Source organism: Taudactylus pleione, unplaced genomic scaffold (assembly GCF_031769625.1).
Source record: "Taudactylus pleione unplaced genomic scaffold, aTauple2 ptg000170l, whole genome shotgun sequence".
Lineage (NCBI taxonomy): Eukaryota > Metazoa > Chordata > Amphibia > Anura > Myobatrachidae > Taudactylus > Taudactylus pleione.
In genome coordinates, this window is record NW_028284572.1 from 5,155,197 (window position 1) to 5,174,424 (window position 19,228).

Sequence of the window (19,228 nt, forward strand, 5' to 3'; positions counted from 1 at the left end):
TGGGTGCAGGGTGGGCGGGGAACACGGGCCCCTGGGTCCAGGGGTGGCCCGCACTGCACACCCTGCACCCATAATATTACTTACCTCTCCGGAGTCCCACGTCGGCGCGGGAGTCCGGTGCTGTAAAACAACTGGAAAATGGCCGCGGCGGCCATTTTCCCGTCATTTGTGTATGCGCAGTACAGGGAAAATGTCCACCACGGCCATTTTCCCGGTGCCCTGTGCATACACTATAGACTGGGCACACTCTAGTGCCCAGAGTCTATAACTCCAGTGCTGACCGCGCACAGCTAAGTGCGCTGCCAGGCGGAGAGGAGGGGGCCCGTGACGGAGACTGCACACGGGCCCCCTCCTCTCTAGAAACGCCCCTGACGGTGGTTGGTAAGTGCCCAGTAGGAACATGCATAGAGAGTGGGTAAGTGTTCCAAGTAGGGGATGATGTATATCCCCAATAGGCGCATATATGGGTTGAGGGATAATTCTTCCTGGTACACAAATCCATAGCAGCGGGTGGGTAAGTGCCACATATGCCAGTGGTTCCCAAACTGTGTGCCGTGGCACCCTGGGGTGCCTCAGGACACTTGCAGGGGTGCCTCAGGTTGGTGGTCCAACACCAAATAAAATTATTTATGGTCAATGTAATGTAAATATGTGTTCTAACAGAAGTGCAAACCTGTCCACCAACACATAACTGAGCCTAAGTATGACAGGTCAATAGAATTTACTTCACTTTACTACATTTGTTCCTGAATTTCTCAATAACAAACTTTTGGCTTAGGGGTTCCGTGAAAACAATGCTGATACCCTAGGGCAGGGGTCTTCAAACTTGGCCCTCCAGATGCTGTGGAACTACACATCCCAGCATGCACTGCACATAGTTTTAGCATGCTGTTATATCAAAAAGGTGGCAGTGCATGCTGGGATGTGTAGTTCCACAGCAGCTGGAGGGCCAAGTTTGAAGACCCCTGCCCTAGGGCGCCGTGATACAAAAAAGTATGGGAAACACTGGCATATGCATACTTGCCAACTCTCCCTCATTGTCAGGGAGACTCCCTGTAATAGTAGCAATCACCCTGAAGAGTCTAGCAATCTCCCTGATTGTACCTTACCTCATTATGAAGCTGTTATATTTAAAAAAAAAAAAAACATATACATTCAAATGGGATCATTAATATAATTGCCCTGAATTGGTTATAAGGCACAATGATCCCTATGGCTACATGCATTTTCTGAGAAGTATCAGTGTGTTTTCATGAACAAAAAGATCTTACTGCTTTTGGGCTCATTTACTTTTGAATGTAATATGACACGCCTCTCAGATGTAGCAGTACACGCCCACTTTACCGCCGCGCTCATATGTGTTGCTTTCACAATCTCCCTGAAATGCTTTTCCAAAAGTAGGCAAGTATGGGCATATGTTGGGGAGGGAAGGTAGTGTACACAGTAGGGAGAGGTGTGTATGCCCAGTAGACACACATTTCATGATGAGTAAGTGTATCCAGTAGAGGGATGGTAGTTGCCCTTGTAAGCACATTACTAGGAGGAGCAAGTGAACCTGATAGAGGAGAGAGAGGTAAGTGTTTTCCATAGTTACATTTGGGCATGGAAAGTAAAGGTGCAAGGTAGGCACATGCATTGTGTTTTTGGGTACTGTGATAGTGTTGTGACTGACTCTTACAAATAAATTACATACTGTAAGGTGAGCACAGCTCCTGGGATACAGGTGTCTAGAACAGGAGATGACTTCATGTATACCAACACAATGTGATCTGATTCAGACCCACTCGCGAGCGCTATGCTCTCGCAAGCGGGTCGATGGTGGCCCAGTGTGCATGCGCGAGACCCGGATAGTGACGGGCAAACCGTCGCTCCGGGTCTCGTACCAAAGGGGGCGTGCTGTCGATGTTGAGTGACAGCACACCCCCTTTGGTGGGCGGGCCGGGGGCGTGGCTTCCCAGAGGGAGGCGTTCCCATAGTAACGCCTACCGTCTGGGGCCGGCCCCACTGACATCACAAGTGATGTCAGCCGAAAGCACTCTGGGACTTGCGGCAACGAGACCCTACCACAAGGGTCTCGTCGCAAGCCCGATGGTCGCGATGGTCTTGACCATCGCGACCATCTTCCTGGCCGCTCGCTATAGCTGTGGGTGGTCACCCACAGCTATTCGAGCGGCCTAGAGGCCGCTCTGAAAAACAAGAAGGATGTCCCTGATTCAGAGAGAGGCGATCGCCACCTGTACAGACATCCCCGATTCCTGAAAACTCCGCCCACTTATTTACAATGAGACTCATGGACTCAGCAGGGCAGCGCATCTGCTGCCTGTCATCAGCAGTGCAGGTGGCCATGGTGCAGCACCTGGGCGATGTGCATGAGTCAGACTTTCTGCAGCCAGAAACTCTGGCAGAGAGAGTCTGTCACATGCACTTCGCGCTGGTGCTGGGCGGCGGGCTCACTGAGTTACCGTAGATACAGTGAAGTCTCCTCCACGGCTGGCCCCTCTGTCCTGGTCAGAGATTTCTGACATGCACAATAAGGACAATGAGTATCCGTCGAGGGGGGCACCACCTTGAGCAGAGCAGCAGACTGGGCTGTGACGGATCGGTGGTCAGATAAATACAGGTTCTTCCCCTGCCTGTCATTTTTGTTGTTGCTGTGATTGTGTAATGTGGACCATATCATTAGGGGTGGGGGTGGGTCAGGTGCACATGTGGGGAGACTACTTGTGGATCATATTGTTAATATGGGGGGGTCCCGGTGGACATGTGGGACTGGAGGAGCCTGCATGTGGAGCATATTGTGTGGGGGGGAGGGTCCATGGGGGGTCTGCTACACATGGGCTGGAGGGAGTATGCTCGTGGAGCATATTATTGTTGGGGGTCTGGTACACATGTGGGTCAGTATTATTAACCCGGTCCCCCTAAAAGTAGAGTCTAGATCCGCTACTGGTTATTAGCATCAATGGCATGAAACCATCAAAGGGAAACCAATGATCGTTTGACTCATCGATGAACAACCCTGCTCTGTGACGCAGCAGGCCAGTTGGGGATGAGGGCAGAGTGGAGCTAAACTCCTTGCCACCTGTGTCAGGTAAATAAAAACATTGCTGCCTCTGGGCCATCGATGGTGGAGAACAATCGGATGGCGAAATCATTGAACATTGTTAGCAAACCATAGATGGTCCATGGCCTTCCCCAATACACATATCTGCTGGCTAAAGTCTTCCTCAAAGCATTGGCTCCCAAATCTCCATGGGTGTCTGCCACTGGTAAACCCTGCTTGACTTGTGTTCATGATGTTGGAGCTCTACTGGGACAGTGAATGGGCAGTAACAGCTAGATTCTCTTTGCCATATGGACATTCTGATGTTATGCACAGGTCTGTCTCATCGGGATGTAGTCACAATACCGAGAGTGGAATCCCGATGGTCACAATTCCAACACATTCCAGCAGTAATTGTTAGGGGGAGGGTTAGGCACTAGAGGGAAGGTTAGCGACAGGGCAGAAGGGTTAGGCTACAGGACAGGAGGGGTCTGTAGAGTTAGGCTGTGGGAGGGGTGGGTAAGGGTTAGAAAACCTACCTAAATCTGTCGGGATTTTGACCGTTGGGATACCGTGGCAGTATTCTGACCATCTGGATCCTTTACTCAAACCGTCTCATAAGTGACATGACCTTGAAAGATACAAGCCCTTTCGATTTCATGGTCTCATATTGGAGTAATTTGCTTCAAGGCACCCAGTAGCAGGCAGGGATTGTAGCTTGCGCATCTCTGAAAAGCAAGTACTTATTATTAATACCACAATGCTCAAATAACACAGGACAGGTACCCACTACTGCAAATTAGGTTCATTGTAAAATGTGCTTCAATCTTTATTCTGACCTGTGTTTAAACTCAAGTCCCAAAGTTCTCTATCAGAGCCTATGACCTCCACACAACAACACCTGGGTTAAACAGGAGACATTATTGCTTTGGGAACAGGGTCAGGTATTTAGAAGGGTTTGTGACTTGCTCATTTATGTACAATTGCACTTATAGCAATTTTGGCAGTGTCGTGAATGTAACCAGATGGGCATACTTAGCCACCCAGTGCTTATAGCTTGCAACTGGATGAGCTTACTCTTTCACATGGGTCATATTCTGGAGCAACTGGATGGGATAACTTAGCCACTCAGTTCACCAGCTGTGGGGTTATAGGTGTTTCTTTTTAACATCAGTAACTTCCTGATACTGACTGCTCCTACTGTGTAGTAAGAAATGTAGTCACTGCCATTACTACGCTTCTACATCAGTACCTGGACCAGATTGTTTCTGAGTATATGTGTGGTAGCGCTGCTGCATCAGCACCTATTGAATGGCGAAGGCTAAGTCCTCTTGACCTCCTATTATAGTTTAAGGCTTTTAGTGAGCTTGTAGACAGTTGAGCATGGAATGGAGACACTGGACTCAGAATAGCCGTAGGACGTATAACCATAAACGCTTATCTGGTGGTACAGGATACAGGTAGGAATTTTGTTGAAGCAAGATGATGTTTATTTAAAACGTGCTAAAAACAACAGTTTTCTAATAAGTATTGAGAACATATAGCATATAGACATTTTTCAGAAGTCAGATATTGTACACAAATTAAGATGTCAAGATGAGATACACTTTACATGGGGGTCCGGTACCATGTCAAAACACGAAATGTTGACAAAACGTTCCTGGTGGTTCAGTGGTGACTTCTGAATAAGCGTTCCAGTGGCGTCTTACATGTTCAGTGTTCAGCTGACAGTGACTTCTGGCTGTTGCTGCATCGCTTCCAGAAGTGAGTATCGCTAACCCTCCCCTTAGTGCCTAACCCTAACTTTCCCCTAGTGCCTATCCCTAATTTCCCCTCCCGCAGCCTTACCTTAACCCTCTCCCTTGTGTTGATTCCTAGCCCTCCCATAGACTAACCCTAACTTTCCGCTGGAACAGCCTAACCCTCCAGTCCGTGCAGAAGGTCGGCATTTCACACGTGGACACTGTAAACATGTCGACAGTCTGCAGATGTCAGCATAATAATTATCGACACAGTTGTCGACATTATAAATGTTGATGTAATGACTGCATCCCTTACATGGCACTCTACTGCCCTTAATAGAAAATGTGTGTTTAAATACATTCTACTGGTGGAAAACCAGTCCATTGTCTTTTTAAACTAATTAAGATTGATTTACATGCAAGATTTGTGAAATTAATTTTAACAGTTTTACTCACATTCCTATCTTTGATTTCGCATCTGGAAGCGATGCCTTTAAAAATGTTATTTCAACTTGATCTGCCAATTGCATTCATTTGTGGAATATTTACCATTTAATGTATATAGAAAAGGGAGGATGATCACTAAGTTTATGCATGAAGCCTAAGTTAGGATGGGTGTCTACACCAAAATGTCTACATGTTCTGGATGTCAATAGAATGTTGACATCGTCAACATGTTGATCATGTCAACATTTTACATGTCAACATACAGAATGTCAACATATTTTTTTTTTAATATTTAAGCCTAACCCTAAACATGCACACACATACACCCCCTCTCAATACATTAAACATAATGTATGTTTCTACACTACATCTGGTGTACACAGAGACCACTGCTGCATATAGAATTGCTCCATGGGCGTTCCTGAGATGTGACTTAGAGGCGGCTTGAAGTGATCACAAAAATAAAAAAGTCTCATGGGCGTGTTATGGGAGTGTCATTGGCCTGTCGGTGAACGTGGCTTCACTTTCCAATGCAGCGCTGCAGCCATAGTGGACATGTTTAGGGAAAATTTAGAAGGAGACATCATGTAGGCACTTTTTGTGTTGTGTCGGTGATGGCGATAGTGCGGTGATAGTGGAGTGTTTGAGTCCATCGGCACATTGAAAGTGGGCTTACAAAGTCTGGCACTCGCAAGTACATAAGGGGAAGGCTGAGACTAAGATCTGCATATTATTGCAGCTGCAAATCCAAATTAAGGGGCCTATATACTAAGCCTTGGATGGAGATAAAGTGAATGGTAGATAAAGTACCAGCCAATTAGCTCCTAACTGCCTTGTCACAGACTGTGTTTGAAAAATGGCAGCTCGGAGCTGGTTGGTTGGTACATCATCTCCATTGACTTTATGTACGTCCAAGGCTACGTAAATAGACCCCTACATCTCAGCCGCACACACATTAGTGTCCACCTCTGTATCAGACCCTCAGTCTTTTATAGCGTTTCACTTATGCTAGTGATCACATGACTCGAAAATGTTTTATTTGATTGCCTGCCTTATATTTTTTACCCAAAATGGAAGTGCACTTGCTTAATGACCGGTACAGGATGAGGGACCTGTTGTTCATTCTTTTTAAAAAGGATTATTGGTTGAAAAAAAATGCAAGGTTTTTATCATCAGAACACTGATTATTACTCTGCATTGAGTAAGTGAAATTATATTGAATGATCTAGATTAAAAATATTAAAAGTCATGACTTAAGAGTGAAGTGCAGATGCAGTATATGCAGATTAGGAGTGAGATAATAACTGGGTGGGAATTTGTATTTTTAGACCCGGTCTCTTATTAGAGAAAGAACTTGTTTGATGACTGTTCTTAACCATTAGCTTCTATTAACCCATTCAATCTCTGCCTTGGCCAAAGTCATTCAACTGGTATATTTATGGATGTTCAAACTAAAAATAGACTTTGGTGTTACAGTGTATGGATGATTGCATATATAATGTTTAACCTTTGCAAAACGGCAAAGTTGCTGCCACAAGATAATTAGCATCCAAGTCTTTTTTTAAATGACTTCATTGTCTAATTCTCATACTTCCCACACAGCTTTATAGGATATTGTGAGTTGCTATGGAAACTAGGAAGTCAGCATGGAATCATGCTGACTGGTTGTCACTTAGAGGTTTTAACTAGCACCAAGGAATTGCTAGGTCTGGTACAGTCAGATTCACATTTCCCATTCTTTAAACAAAATCTGCATTTGGATATTGATTTATATTATTGTTGGATGATCAGTAATTGCTGCTAATAAACATTTATTTTATTGTCTTCTTGTGATAGGAATGTATACATGCCCAATAAACAGATGTCATCGTCTTCATGTCATTTGTTTCACTGAACTCATCTCAGCTTGTTTGCAAAGCGTCAGATGTAATTAGCGTCATGAGTGAGGTTTAGTGCTGACGACTTACATTTTAATGAGACTTATAGTGTAGCATCTAGTAATATGTCTCAGCTACAGTATAATATAAACTGGGGCAAACAGGAAAAGGAAAGTGATTCGGTTTGAAAGACTAGGATTTGTATGTTTAGATCTCACTATGTAATGTTATTAATGCACAAATTATAGGCTATTGTATTTAGTGTATTGGTCACCATATTTAATTGCTGTTTTGTCTTCCATTACAAAGCTGGTATAATTTTGTGTACAGTCAGTGCCCCATTTTGCCAGGCACACTACATAATTGCTTACAATTATTGTGAGCGGTACTAAAATGACGTTTACTGAGATAAATAATTTATTTAGCTGCATCTATTTAATAAAGAAGCAATAAGATGATGGACAATCTTAAATGGTTATTTCAAGAGCATAGATGAACAAGATTTCCAAAATAGTAATAGATAGTGTGAACCATCAAATAAACCACTCAATCAATCATGAATAAAGACAATTTCTAACATGCGTTTAACTAAGATTGTGAGTGTTTTATTTATCCAATTTCATCTCCTGCTTAGGTACTTGTTTTGAAGTAAGCTGGGAAAGAACAAGCTGTAGCTAAACGGAGCATTGGAATGGTCACGGCATAGAGATCTTTCAGAAGTTGAGCAGTGACGGATTCCCCCTCCCCACCACCCAGTAAACTCCGCCATCCTCATGGACTGCTCTAGCAGTGGCAGTGACTTACCATTGGAAGTCCTCCCTGCTAGTCACAACCGAACACAGTCCCAGGGTGAGGTGTTTTCTCCCCCTGGGACTACCAGTCCAGACTACGATAGCAGAGAACGCATCCCACGGAAGCCACTCCCCTGCTATTACGGCGGCCCTGACCAGCTTCTAGGGTATGCATCCATTTGAGAACTGTAGTACACCAAGAAAATGCAAATAAAAACACAATTTTAGAAAAACTAAAAACACATAGACCAGTTTACTTTCAGCCTTGATATGCGACATTTGAATACTTTGCAAGGATATGTCAAATATCACATGCACAAAAAAAAATATTAATGAGAATAAAACATGACAAAAGCACAAACTAGAATAGGTACGGGAACAGGGAAAGGAAAAAAACACTCATACTGTATTAAAAATGATATGGGTTAAGGGGGAGAAAAGAACCAGAAGAGCAAGGTCAACAGCAAAAAAGAGAAAGCTTAATGGAAACATATACATTAAATCAATTCTAAATCTATGGTTTCATTCAGTCCTTGAGGTTTGAGAGATTGGATCTTCAGAATCTAAGTAGCTTCTTGCCAGAATAAAGTTTTAAAGCGGCCCCCGCCTCTCCTACTATGAACAGGTATATGTTCCACACCTACCAATTGCAGGCCCACAGGGCCACCAACATGTGATTCAAAAAAATTCCTTGGGACACTGTGGTTTGCACATTGATTGATAATATTACTTCTGTGTTCCATGAACTTCAGTTTCAGAAAGTGTGATAGTGTTAGAGGTTACATGGACAACGCAATAAGTAGATCACATACTTCAAGTGCCAGCATGCCTGGGAATCAAGGGCCCGCTGACACTTGTTCACCTGTAAAATAAATATTAATAATAGAATATTACAAAATTTGGTGTGTTGCTTCTGTGCCAGCATTTTTGCTTATCTCCATCTGATTCTGAGTTGGATGTATATTGGCCGGATCTGTCTTTGCATGGATGGGCATTTCAGAACGGGAACTGGGTGGTGGCAAGGCAATTGCACAGAACTGTTCTGTGTTGGAGTGTTCTGGCCGTGCAGCTTCAATTCCATGCTATTCTGGGTCATGCATATTGAAATAGAAAGCCTGTTTCAGATAGATCTCATGCACCTAGCATAGGGCTGGTGCAAGTGTCGATACTAATGATGACAACTGCATCTGTGGACTGAAAAACAAGTGGGCAGAGCGGCTACTGCTTGAAGCTGCATGGTCCTTGTATTAGCCCTACAGAAATTGGCATTAGCACAAGGTAGTAACTTAGAATTCTGCAGCTTCACGAAGCACAGCCACTTTGCGTCCAACTCAGAATCAGCCCCACTGTTTAGTAGGATTATACAGTAGAATATATAGTCAAGTGATTGTAAAATTGGCTGCAGTTTTGCAAAATAAGCATCAAAAACCAGAATGTAGTCATTAGATCAACATTTACAATGTTAACATTATGTCAACACCACAATGTCAATCATTATGATATCGACATTGTTAAAAATTTTACATTGCTAGAATGTTGACATTAGGGACAGGAGGGTTATGTGCTAGAGGGAGGTTAGGGTTAGGCACTAGAGAGAGTGATATGGGGACTGTACTTACTGGAATGCTGGAGCATCAGATGTCTCAGTAAAGCTCTGTCTCCTGTGCTCATCCCAACCTTAGCTAAAATCTGCAATCTCTATCTTTCTCTCTACTGGCATCTTTCCATCACTGTTCAAGCATGCAGTGATTACTCCCATTCTGAAAAAAAAACTTCTGACCCTAACTCTCTCAAACTACCGTCCCAGCTCCCATGTCCCTCCAAACTACTTGAGAGACTTGCCTACACTCGCCTCACACAGGGGTCTATTTACTAAGCCTTCGATGGAGGTAAAGTGAAAATAGATAAAGTACCAGCCAATCAGCTCCTAACTGCCATGTTACAGGCTGTGTTTGAAAAATTAGTTAGCAGCTGGTTGGATGGACCTTTATCTTCATCTACTTTATGTCCATCCAAGGCTAAGTAAATAGACCCCACACTTTCTTAACTCACACAACTTACTGGACCCACTTCAGTCAGGCTTTCTTCCCCATGAACTGGTCACTGCCAAGTCTAAAGACCATTAGTCACTTCTTATTCTTCTAGATCTCCCTGCTGCTTTTGACACTGTTGACCACTATCTTCTCATACAAACACTACAACCCCTAGGCCTTCACAACAAAGCCCTTTCTTGGTTCTCATCCACCTATCAAATCGCTCTTTCACTGTTGGTTTTCTGATTCTGTCTCCTCTTCGATACCTCTATCAGTTGGAGTACTACAAGGCTCAGTCTTGGGCCCTATGCTTTTCTCAATCTATACCGCCTTTCTTGGCAAACTAATCAACTCTTTCGGATTTCCGTATCATCTGTACATGGATGACACCATATATGTCACCATCTGTATTGGTCTGTGTCACTGAATGTCTTTCTACCATTTCATCTTGGATGTCATCTCACCAGCTCAAACTTAATATTTCCAAAACAGAATTAATTATATTTCCTTTGGCCAATAGTAGTTACCAACTTGATATCTCTATCACTGTTGATAATTCAACAATCAATCCCACCCCACAAGCCCGCTGCCTAGGTGTCATCCTTGACTCTGAACTGCCCTTTGCTCTCCACATTCAATCTGTCTCAAAATAATGTTACATACATCTAAAAAACATATTCAAAATTCGACCATATCTTACACAAGACACTGCAAAAACGATAATCCATGCACTCATTATTTCCAGTATTGACTATTGCAATAGCCTCAGTACTGGTCTTCCCAAAAACAGACTCTTGCCACTACAATCCATTTTGAATGCAGCTGTGAGATTGATCTTCTCCAAATGTAAATCGTCTGTTGATCCACTCTGTCAGTCCCTCCATTGTTTTGTTTTTTTTAAATTTAATATTTTTTATTGATTTTAAAGTAACATACAATATACTAAGATAACACAATACACCAAATGTAATGTGGAAAACATGAGAAAACAAGTCTGACAGTCAATATATAATGACATTGTGTATTATACATAAATTACTGACATTATATATAAAAACAGGAAATAGAATATAGTCTACATCATATAAGCAGAAGTTAATAGGAGCCCGAAGGCACCATTCGGGCCCATATAACCGGATATGAGTACACAGATTAAAAAAAAATTTTTTTTTTTTTAACCTCGCTACTGGATATATCAATTGCATGTCTAATTACCACATCTGCCCAAATATCACAACCACGCAAGAAAAAAAATTAAATGAACCAATAAAACAAACCTCCTGGGCCCCCCCCCCACCCTGTATGACCTAACCCCAACCTAGGCATAACAGGATTCTTAATTCACACCCCCTCCCTATTCTATACTATAATACCTTAAAAAAAAAAAAAACTACAGTCCATACAAGTACAGCATAATAGAAAAATCCCATGTGACTAATGGGAGCAATAGACTAATGATAGAATCAGCCCGGCTCCCACACAATAAAAAGAAATGGTGTGACATCCATACACATTATTTAACAATGTACTAATATACAGTCAGATGCATAAATATTGGGACATTGACAGAATTTTCATATGTTGGCCTCTATTCACCACCACAATGGCTTTGAAATGAAACAAACAAGATGTGCTTTAACTGCAGACTTTCAGATTTAATTTGAGGGTAATTACATCCAAATCAGGTGAACGGTGTAGGAATTACAACGGTTTCTATATGTGCCTCCCACTTTTTAAGGGGCCAAAAGTAAATGGGACTATCAACTCAAAAGCTATTTCATGAACAGGTGTGCGCTATTCTCTCATTATTTCATTATCAATTAAGCAGGTAGAAGGTCTGAAGTTGATTCTATGTGTGACATTTGCATTTGGAATCAGTTGCTGTCGACTCTCAATATGAGATCCAAAGAGCTATCACTATCAGTGAAGCAAGCCATCATTAGGCTGAAAAATCAAAACAAACCCATCAGAGAGATATCAAAAACATTAGGTGTGGCCAAATCAACTGTTTGGAACATTCTTAAAAAGAAAGAACGCACCGGAGAGATCAGCAACACCAAAAGACTCGGAAGACCATGGAAAACAACTGTGGTGGATGACAGAAGAATTATTTCCCTGGTGAAGAAAAACCCCTTCACAACAGTTGGGCAAACCAAGAACACTCTCCAGAAGGTAGGTGTATATGTGTCAAAGTCAACAATCAAGAGAAGACTTCACAAGAGAGAAAATAGAGGGTTCACAAGATGTAAACCATTGGTGACCCACAAAAACAGGAAGACCAGATTAGAGTTTGCCAAACAACATCTAAAAAAGCCATTACAGTTCTGGAACAACATCCTATGGACAGATGAGACAAAGATCAACTTGTACCAGAGTGATGGGAAGAGAAGAGTATGGAGAAGGAAATGAACTGCTCATGATCCAAAACATACCACCTCATCAGTGAAGCATGGTGGTGGTAGTGTCATGGCGTGGGCATGTATGGCTGCTAATGGAATTGATTCCCTTGTATTTATTGATGATGTGACTGCTGACAAAAGCAGCAGAATGAATTCTGAAGTGTTTCGGGCAATATTATATGCTCATATTCAGTCAAATGCTTCAGAACTCAAAGGACGGTGCTTCACAGTGCAGATGGACAATGACCCGAAGCATACTGCAAAAGCAACCAAAGAGTTTTTTAAGGCTAAAAAGTGGAATGTTATGCAATGGCCAAGTCAATCCCCTGACCTGAATCCAATTGAGCATGCATTTCACTTGATGAAGACAAAACTGAAGGGAAAATGCCCCAAGAACAAGCAGGAACTGAAGACATTTGCAGTAGAGGCCTGGCAGAGCATCACCAGGGATGAAACCCAGCGTCTTATGATGTCTATGCGTTCCAGACTTCAGGCTGTAATTGCTTGCAAAGGATTTGTAACCAAGTATTAAAAAGTGAAAGTAAGATTTAGGATTGTTTAGTTTGTCCCATTACTTTTGGCCCCTTACAAAGGGGGAGGCACATATAGAAATCGTTGTAATTCCTACACAGTTCAACTGATGTGGATGTAATTACCCCCAAATTAAATTTGAAGTCTGCAGTTAAAGCACATCTTGTTTGTTTCATTTCAAAGCCATTGTGGTGGTGAATAGAGGCCAAAATATGAAAATTCTGTCAATGTCCCAATATTATATATATATATATATATATACTACAATAGACAAAATAGCTAGATTTTACAAACTATAAACTAAATATTGAGTGTAAAAATACAAATCTTAGCCCGGCCATTCCTCGGCACTCCCCCAAGGACACAAAATGAAATATAGCAGCAATAAATTTTGAAATTTCCCTGCCATCTGAGGATAAACAGAAAGAAACAGGCAGTACTGTAGGGATAACTCCCGAGCCTTCAACTCATCTGGGTAAAGTGAAGAGTGGATCTTCGGAAGAATCAATAAAGAATCGAGATATCCAAAATCTGAGAGAGCAGCAGCTTCAAAAGTAAATGAAGACTTTTGACAGGATGTCCAGAAATTGCTCTGTTGTAGAGGAGATGCGGCAGCAGCTATAGAACTCAGAGATGTAATCACCATATCTTCAAGCTTTGAAAGAAACCTTAAAGCCGAGGCATATATAGCCTGTATAATGTGCTGCAGAGATCCAGCCATCACTGAGGTGTTCAACCATACCAGCAAGTCAGGGAAAGCTAAGTAATGACCAGCAGGAAAATCAGAGACAGGATGGTGGTGGCTAGCACACCACCAGAGCTCACCAGCACACAGCCACAGGGAGACCATTACGTGGGAGGGAGCAGACACAGAAAAGACCCCTGGGGAGACAGCGAGACGATCATTGGACCAGGAGATAATGGAGCAGCTCAGCCCCTACAGCAAAAACACTCCACTCCTCCTATCCAGGAGCACCAGAGCAACAGGATGTCTCGTGCAGCAGCCAAGGAATACCGCCCAGGCAAGATGGCGGCGGTCCGCGCTGACAGTCCCCAAACGTCGGAGCAAGCAGACAGGATCCAAATAGAAGGCAGACGACAGGACTTTGGAGCTCAGGATACCATGTAAAGTCCTCAGGTTAGTGCAGCTCTCTATATAGCCTTAGGAGCCGGAGACAGGATCGCCCCATACCACATGTAGAAGATACTGACGTGGGGATAAATCACAAGCTTCACCAAACAGGATTTCTACTCCGGGACATTCAGGGGAAGATACCCCAAAGATAATAGTAGCTTAGGGATGAGAAAGTCAACAAAAACAGGATATTTAGAAGATATCAGCAGGAGAGCCAGCTGAACGCCCCTTCTCCTAGCTACTCCAGGCCACGCCCCCCCCCCTCCATTGGTTACCGCTTTTCTACCATATTCAATATAAAACACTTTTACTTACACATAAGGTTATTAACCAAACCACACCAACATGCATCTCTTCACTTATCTCAAAATATCTCCCAACCCGACCTCTCCGCTCAGCACAAGCGTGCTGCACCCACTCTGTGGCATACCCTCCCACACACAATAAGACTTTCCACTAGTCTCCAAACCTTCAAGCATTCCCTGGAAACTCACCTTTTCAGACAAGTTTATCAGATTCCAGGACCGTCCACATAACCTCCATTGCTTCCCTATTTAATTACATCCCTTACAGTCCACACATAACCTCACATATTTTCTATTTCTTAACTTTCACATCCTGCTAACACTAGGCCAACATTGCAGTGTGACTGAATCATACAGCACACCAAGAACCTCTGTAATCTAGTAAAAAGAAAAGACGGGAATTCTTTTACAGCGCTACACCTAATAGGTGAGCTGCTTTAGTCAGTTCTCAGTCTTCCCAAGGACTAATAAAAACTTTGAACTAAAAAATTGAAAAACTAACATAGGCGCTACCTTTTAACCAGGAAAAAGAAATGTGGATTTGTGTTCGATGTTATGGAAATGATATGTATACTTATGTAAATATGTCTGGTACACTAAAGACAATCATAAGGTGTACACTATTTATTGACATAAAAACATATAAGTATAAAACACAAATATACAATGCATATAGCACATGTAACTTTGGCTTGGTAACTTTGATGTAAGTGACTACGTTTACCAAAATAAAAATCACAAATGCATAACGTATGAGACACATATAAGTCCAATCTCGGTGATAATGATATAAGGTGGCTGCTTTACCAGAATTATGCAAAATAAATCACCTCTCTATAAAACGCTAGAAGAAACCATTTCGGCCAGGATAGCGAAGAACACAAAGGATCTGATCCAAAAAAAACAGAATAAACTACAGAGAGACTTCAAATTCTATAAATTTGGAATTGAAAAACCTAACCCACCTTTTTCAAAAAGAAATTTGAAGGACAAAGGGATAGAGCAGGAAGTACAAACAACAAGAAAAACATCAGAACAACTCTCTAAGAAACAAAGAAAACCATTTCTTAGAAAAAAAGATATGGACTACAAACTATCGTCTAATAACCCTTTCCGCCACGTAGGGAAAATTAGAGAAAATTTATTCAGTAATAGAGATGAATACCCCCAAGGAACATGGAGGGACCAAAAAATGAAGAATGATAACTGTTATGTTGAAAGAAGAAAGGAACAATATGGAAGAACCCCTTTTAGAGTGAGAGAAAGAATAAGATCTCATCACTATTCAGAGAAATTCCGTTCTCCTACAGAGAGAATAAGAAGAAACAGGACCCTATCTTATAGCAGAGAGAGAACTCCATTTCAAGCTAGAAGAAAGTATTTGTATGAAGAAAAAAGAGACCAACATATCTCATCCCCTTTTCTAGGAGAAAGGAGAGGAAGAAGAAATTACCAACATATGAACTGGAGAGAACAATGGAGACCCAATCGCACTCCAGAAACAGAAAAACAAGGGAACTTCCAATAGATAAAAAGAATGAGGAACCAAGAAATAGAAATACAGGCCATCATCCCCTTCAAATTCGAAAATTGAGAAAACGAGGTTGTCGGGCGGGAAACAAAAACAATGAGATCAGAAAAATAAAAAATAAAGAAAAAAACAAAAAGAAAAGAGCAAAAATACAAATGGACAGAATGGAACAAATATATGAATTAGTCCCACCAGACCAAATATTCAATTTAAGCAAGAGGAAGCTTACAGAGGTCGAATTAGGCCTATTACGAAAAGGACTGAAGTTCGCCCCTACCTCCTTGGGAGATGATTTTAGTAAATTCATAGACACACACAAATTTACTCGAAAAATCACCCTTAAAAAGTTTTTCAAATTAAAACAGAAAGATGAAATGGAGAACATTGAACAACAACAGATCACCTCCAAGTTCAAAAAGATGTCTCACTTCTATCCAGCCCATATTAAGGGAAATTACATAGACACTTTCAATAAATTGGTCATTAATGACCTAGATAAAATGAAGAATGCTGAGAGGAGAAAAAAGAAGATAAAATACAATTTAACAAAAAAGGAAAGAGAAGCCCTCAAATCCCTTAGTGAAGATCAAGATATAGTGATAAAACCATGTGACAAAGGGGGAGGAGTATCCATATTAAATAAAGAAGACTAGAAAAGCGAAGTTTTCCGACAACTGGCTGACCAATCCATTTATAAAAAATTAAAAACAGATCCGACATTGAAAATACAAGAAAATTAGGGGAAATTTTTAAAGAAACACTTGGACACAGGTGGAATAACTAAAGAAGAATTTGATTTTGCCACGATAGACAATACTATGGTTCCTTCGATATACATCCTCCCGAAGATACATAAAAACTCCCCCAATCCATCGGGAAGACCCATAATTGCAGGCACTAACAGCCTCACATACAATCTATCGGCAATTATAGACACATTATTACAGCACATAGTGAAGAAAAATCCCTCTTATTTAAAAGACACTGGAGATACCCTGCTAAAGATGAAAGACATCATTTGGGAGCCAGATATGATCTTGGCAACAGGAGATGTCACGTCATTGTACACCTGCATTAAACATGACAGTGGACTAGAGGCAATTAAGTGGTTTCTGTACACCACTGAGTATGTGATAGCAAGAAAGGATTTTATTATTGAAGCAATCTATTTCATATTACATAATAATTATTTTTATTTTGAAGGAGAATATTATATGCAACAATACGGGACAGCCATGGGAACCAGATTTGCCCCAAGCTACGCCAATCTATTTATGGCCTATTGGGAACTGAAGAATATTTACAATGGCGTAGCTTGGGGTAAAAAACGAGAAGAAAAATTTTTTTTTTGGTTTCGTTACATTGATGACGTTTTAGTCATCTGGAAGGGACCAGAGGACGATCTGAAGACGTTTTTGAATAGATTAAATGAGAACAATATGAATATTGCTTTTACATTTGAGAGCAGTAAAGAACGGATCAACTTCTTGGACCTCACAATTTATATTACTGAAAAGGAATCAATACCATGACCTATAATAAACCAATGGACGTGAATATGTACATCCCTATAGATAGCCAACATCATCAAAATTGGCTGAGAGGCATACCAAAGGGTCAACTATTGAGTGAGGAGAAACTGTAACGAAAATTCGATATGTAGAAAACAAATGATCACTATAAAAAATCAATTCGAAGCCAAAGGTTATGATCAGACTGTTATAACATCTATCATGGAGGAAACTCTGGCCAATGATCGAGATTCTCTTTTGAAATCTGACAGAGACCGTCCAGACAAACAGATTAAAGACAACGAGTGGGCTTTCATTATGAATTATGATGCAGAACATAAAATGGTTGAACGGATAGTGTCCAAACATTGGCACTTGTTATGTAGTGATCCAGTGTTAAAGGAAGCAATACCCACAAAACCAAAATTCATATACCGCAAAGCAAAAAACATCAAAGATCATCTGGTAAAAAGTGCACTTCCATCAACTTTTAAAAACTCAGTACGAACAAAAGGTTTCCACAGATGTGGATTATGTCCTGGATGCAAACAAATTAAAGCTGAATCCTCAAAATATACGGACATTAAAGTCAATGGCGTGACAATTAAAATAGAGGATTTCATCACTTGCCATACAGCTAATGTTCTCTATTTAGTGGAATGTAAATGCGGTTTGGCCTATATTGGCAGAACTTCAAGACCCCTAAAAACCCGAATAGCTGAACATTTAAGGAACATAAAGAAGGATCTTCAAAGTCATCATCTTTCAGAACATTTCCGTTTAATACATAATTGTTCGGTGGAACATATAAAATATTTTTAGGTCTAAAACATGTGAAAAGCAATTGGACAGAAATGTAGAAAAAAATTTAGCAATGGCCGAAATGAAACTAATTTATAAGTTAAAAGCCCTAAGCCCGATGGGTTTGAACCAAGATTTTGAACTTAAATGGTTCCTCTAGGTCGCAATTTAGGCCAATTACTTTTTTCATACCTTTTTCACATTTTTATACATATATATTCAAACATTTTTATATATTTATTCAAGTATTTTATATCAGCTTTACAAATGCTACTCATTGGTGCATTTTTCTCTTTTAGAACCCCTGTCCCAGTTTATTATGATGTGGAACCAATTCTATGCACCAAATTTCCGAGGATCCTATTCTTGTAACTACCAATGACATCACTTCCGTTTTGACGATCTAAACGTCCGGTTTTGACGCTATGAACTAGCGTTCATAGAAAACTAAAAAACGGGAGCTTCAGGATAGGGAGGAACATCTTTACATGCCTCACCAATCTGGAACAATTAATAGAATGTTGAGAGGGACTCCATTCAGTAACGCGCGGCCACTTCCAGTCCGCGATAACTGGAACCGGAAGTTAATACCGAAAAGGGGTATTTAAGAGAGCCCAAGCACCTATACCTCCAAGCCTTGATAAAGGTACATACAGTACCGAAACGCGTTGGCAGGAGGGAGTTGTCGCAGCTGCAGTATCAGGATTGTGGAGAATCTATGGACTTGTGGATCTGAGGGATCCGGACTACCTCTCCGCAACTATTTACACCTATGCCCATGACCTGCATAATTCTGGTAAAGCAGCCATCTTATATCATTATCACCGAGATTGGACTTATATGTGTCTCATACGTTATGCATTTGTGATTTTTATTTTGGCAAACGTAGTCACTTACATCAAAGTTACCAAGCTGAAGTTACATGTGCTATATGCATTGTATATTTGTGTTTTATACTTATATGTTTTTATGTCAATAAATAGTGTACACCTTGATTGTCTTTAGTGTACCAGACATATTTACATAAGTATACATATCATTTCCATAACATTGAACATATAATTTTCATAACATGTTCCTTGGGG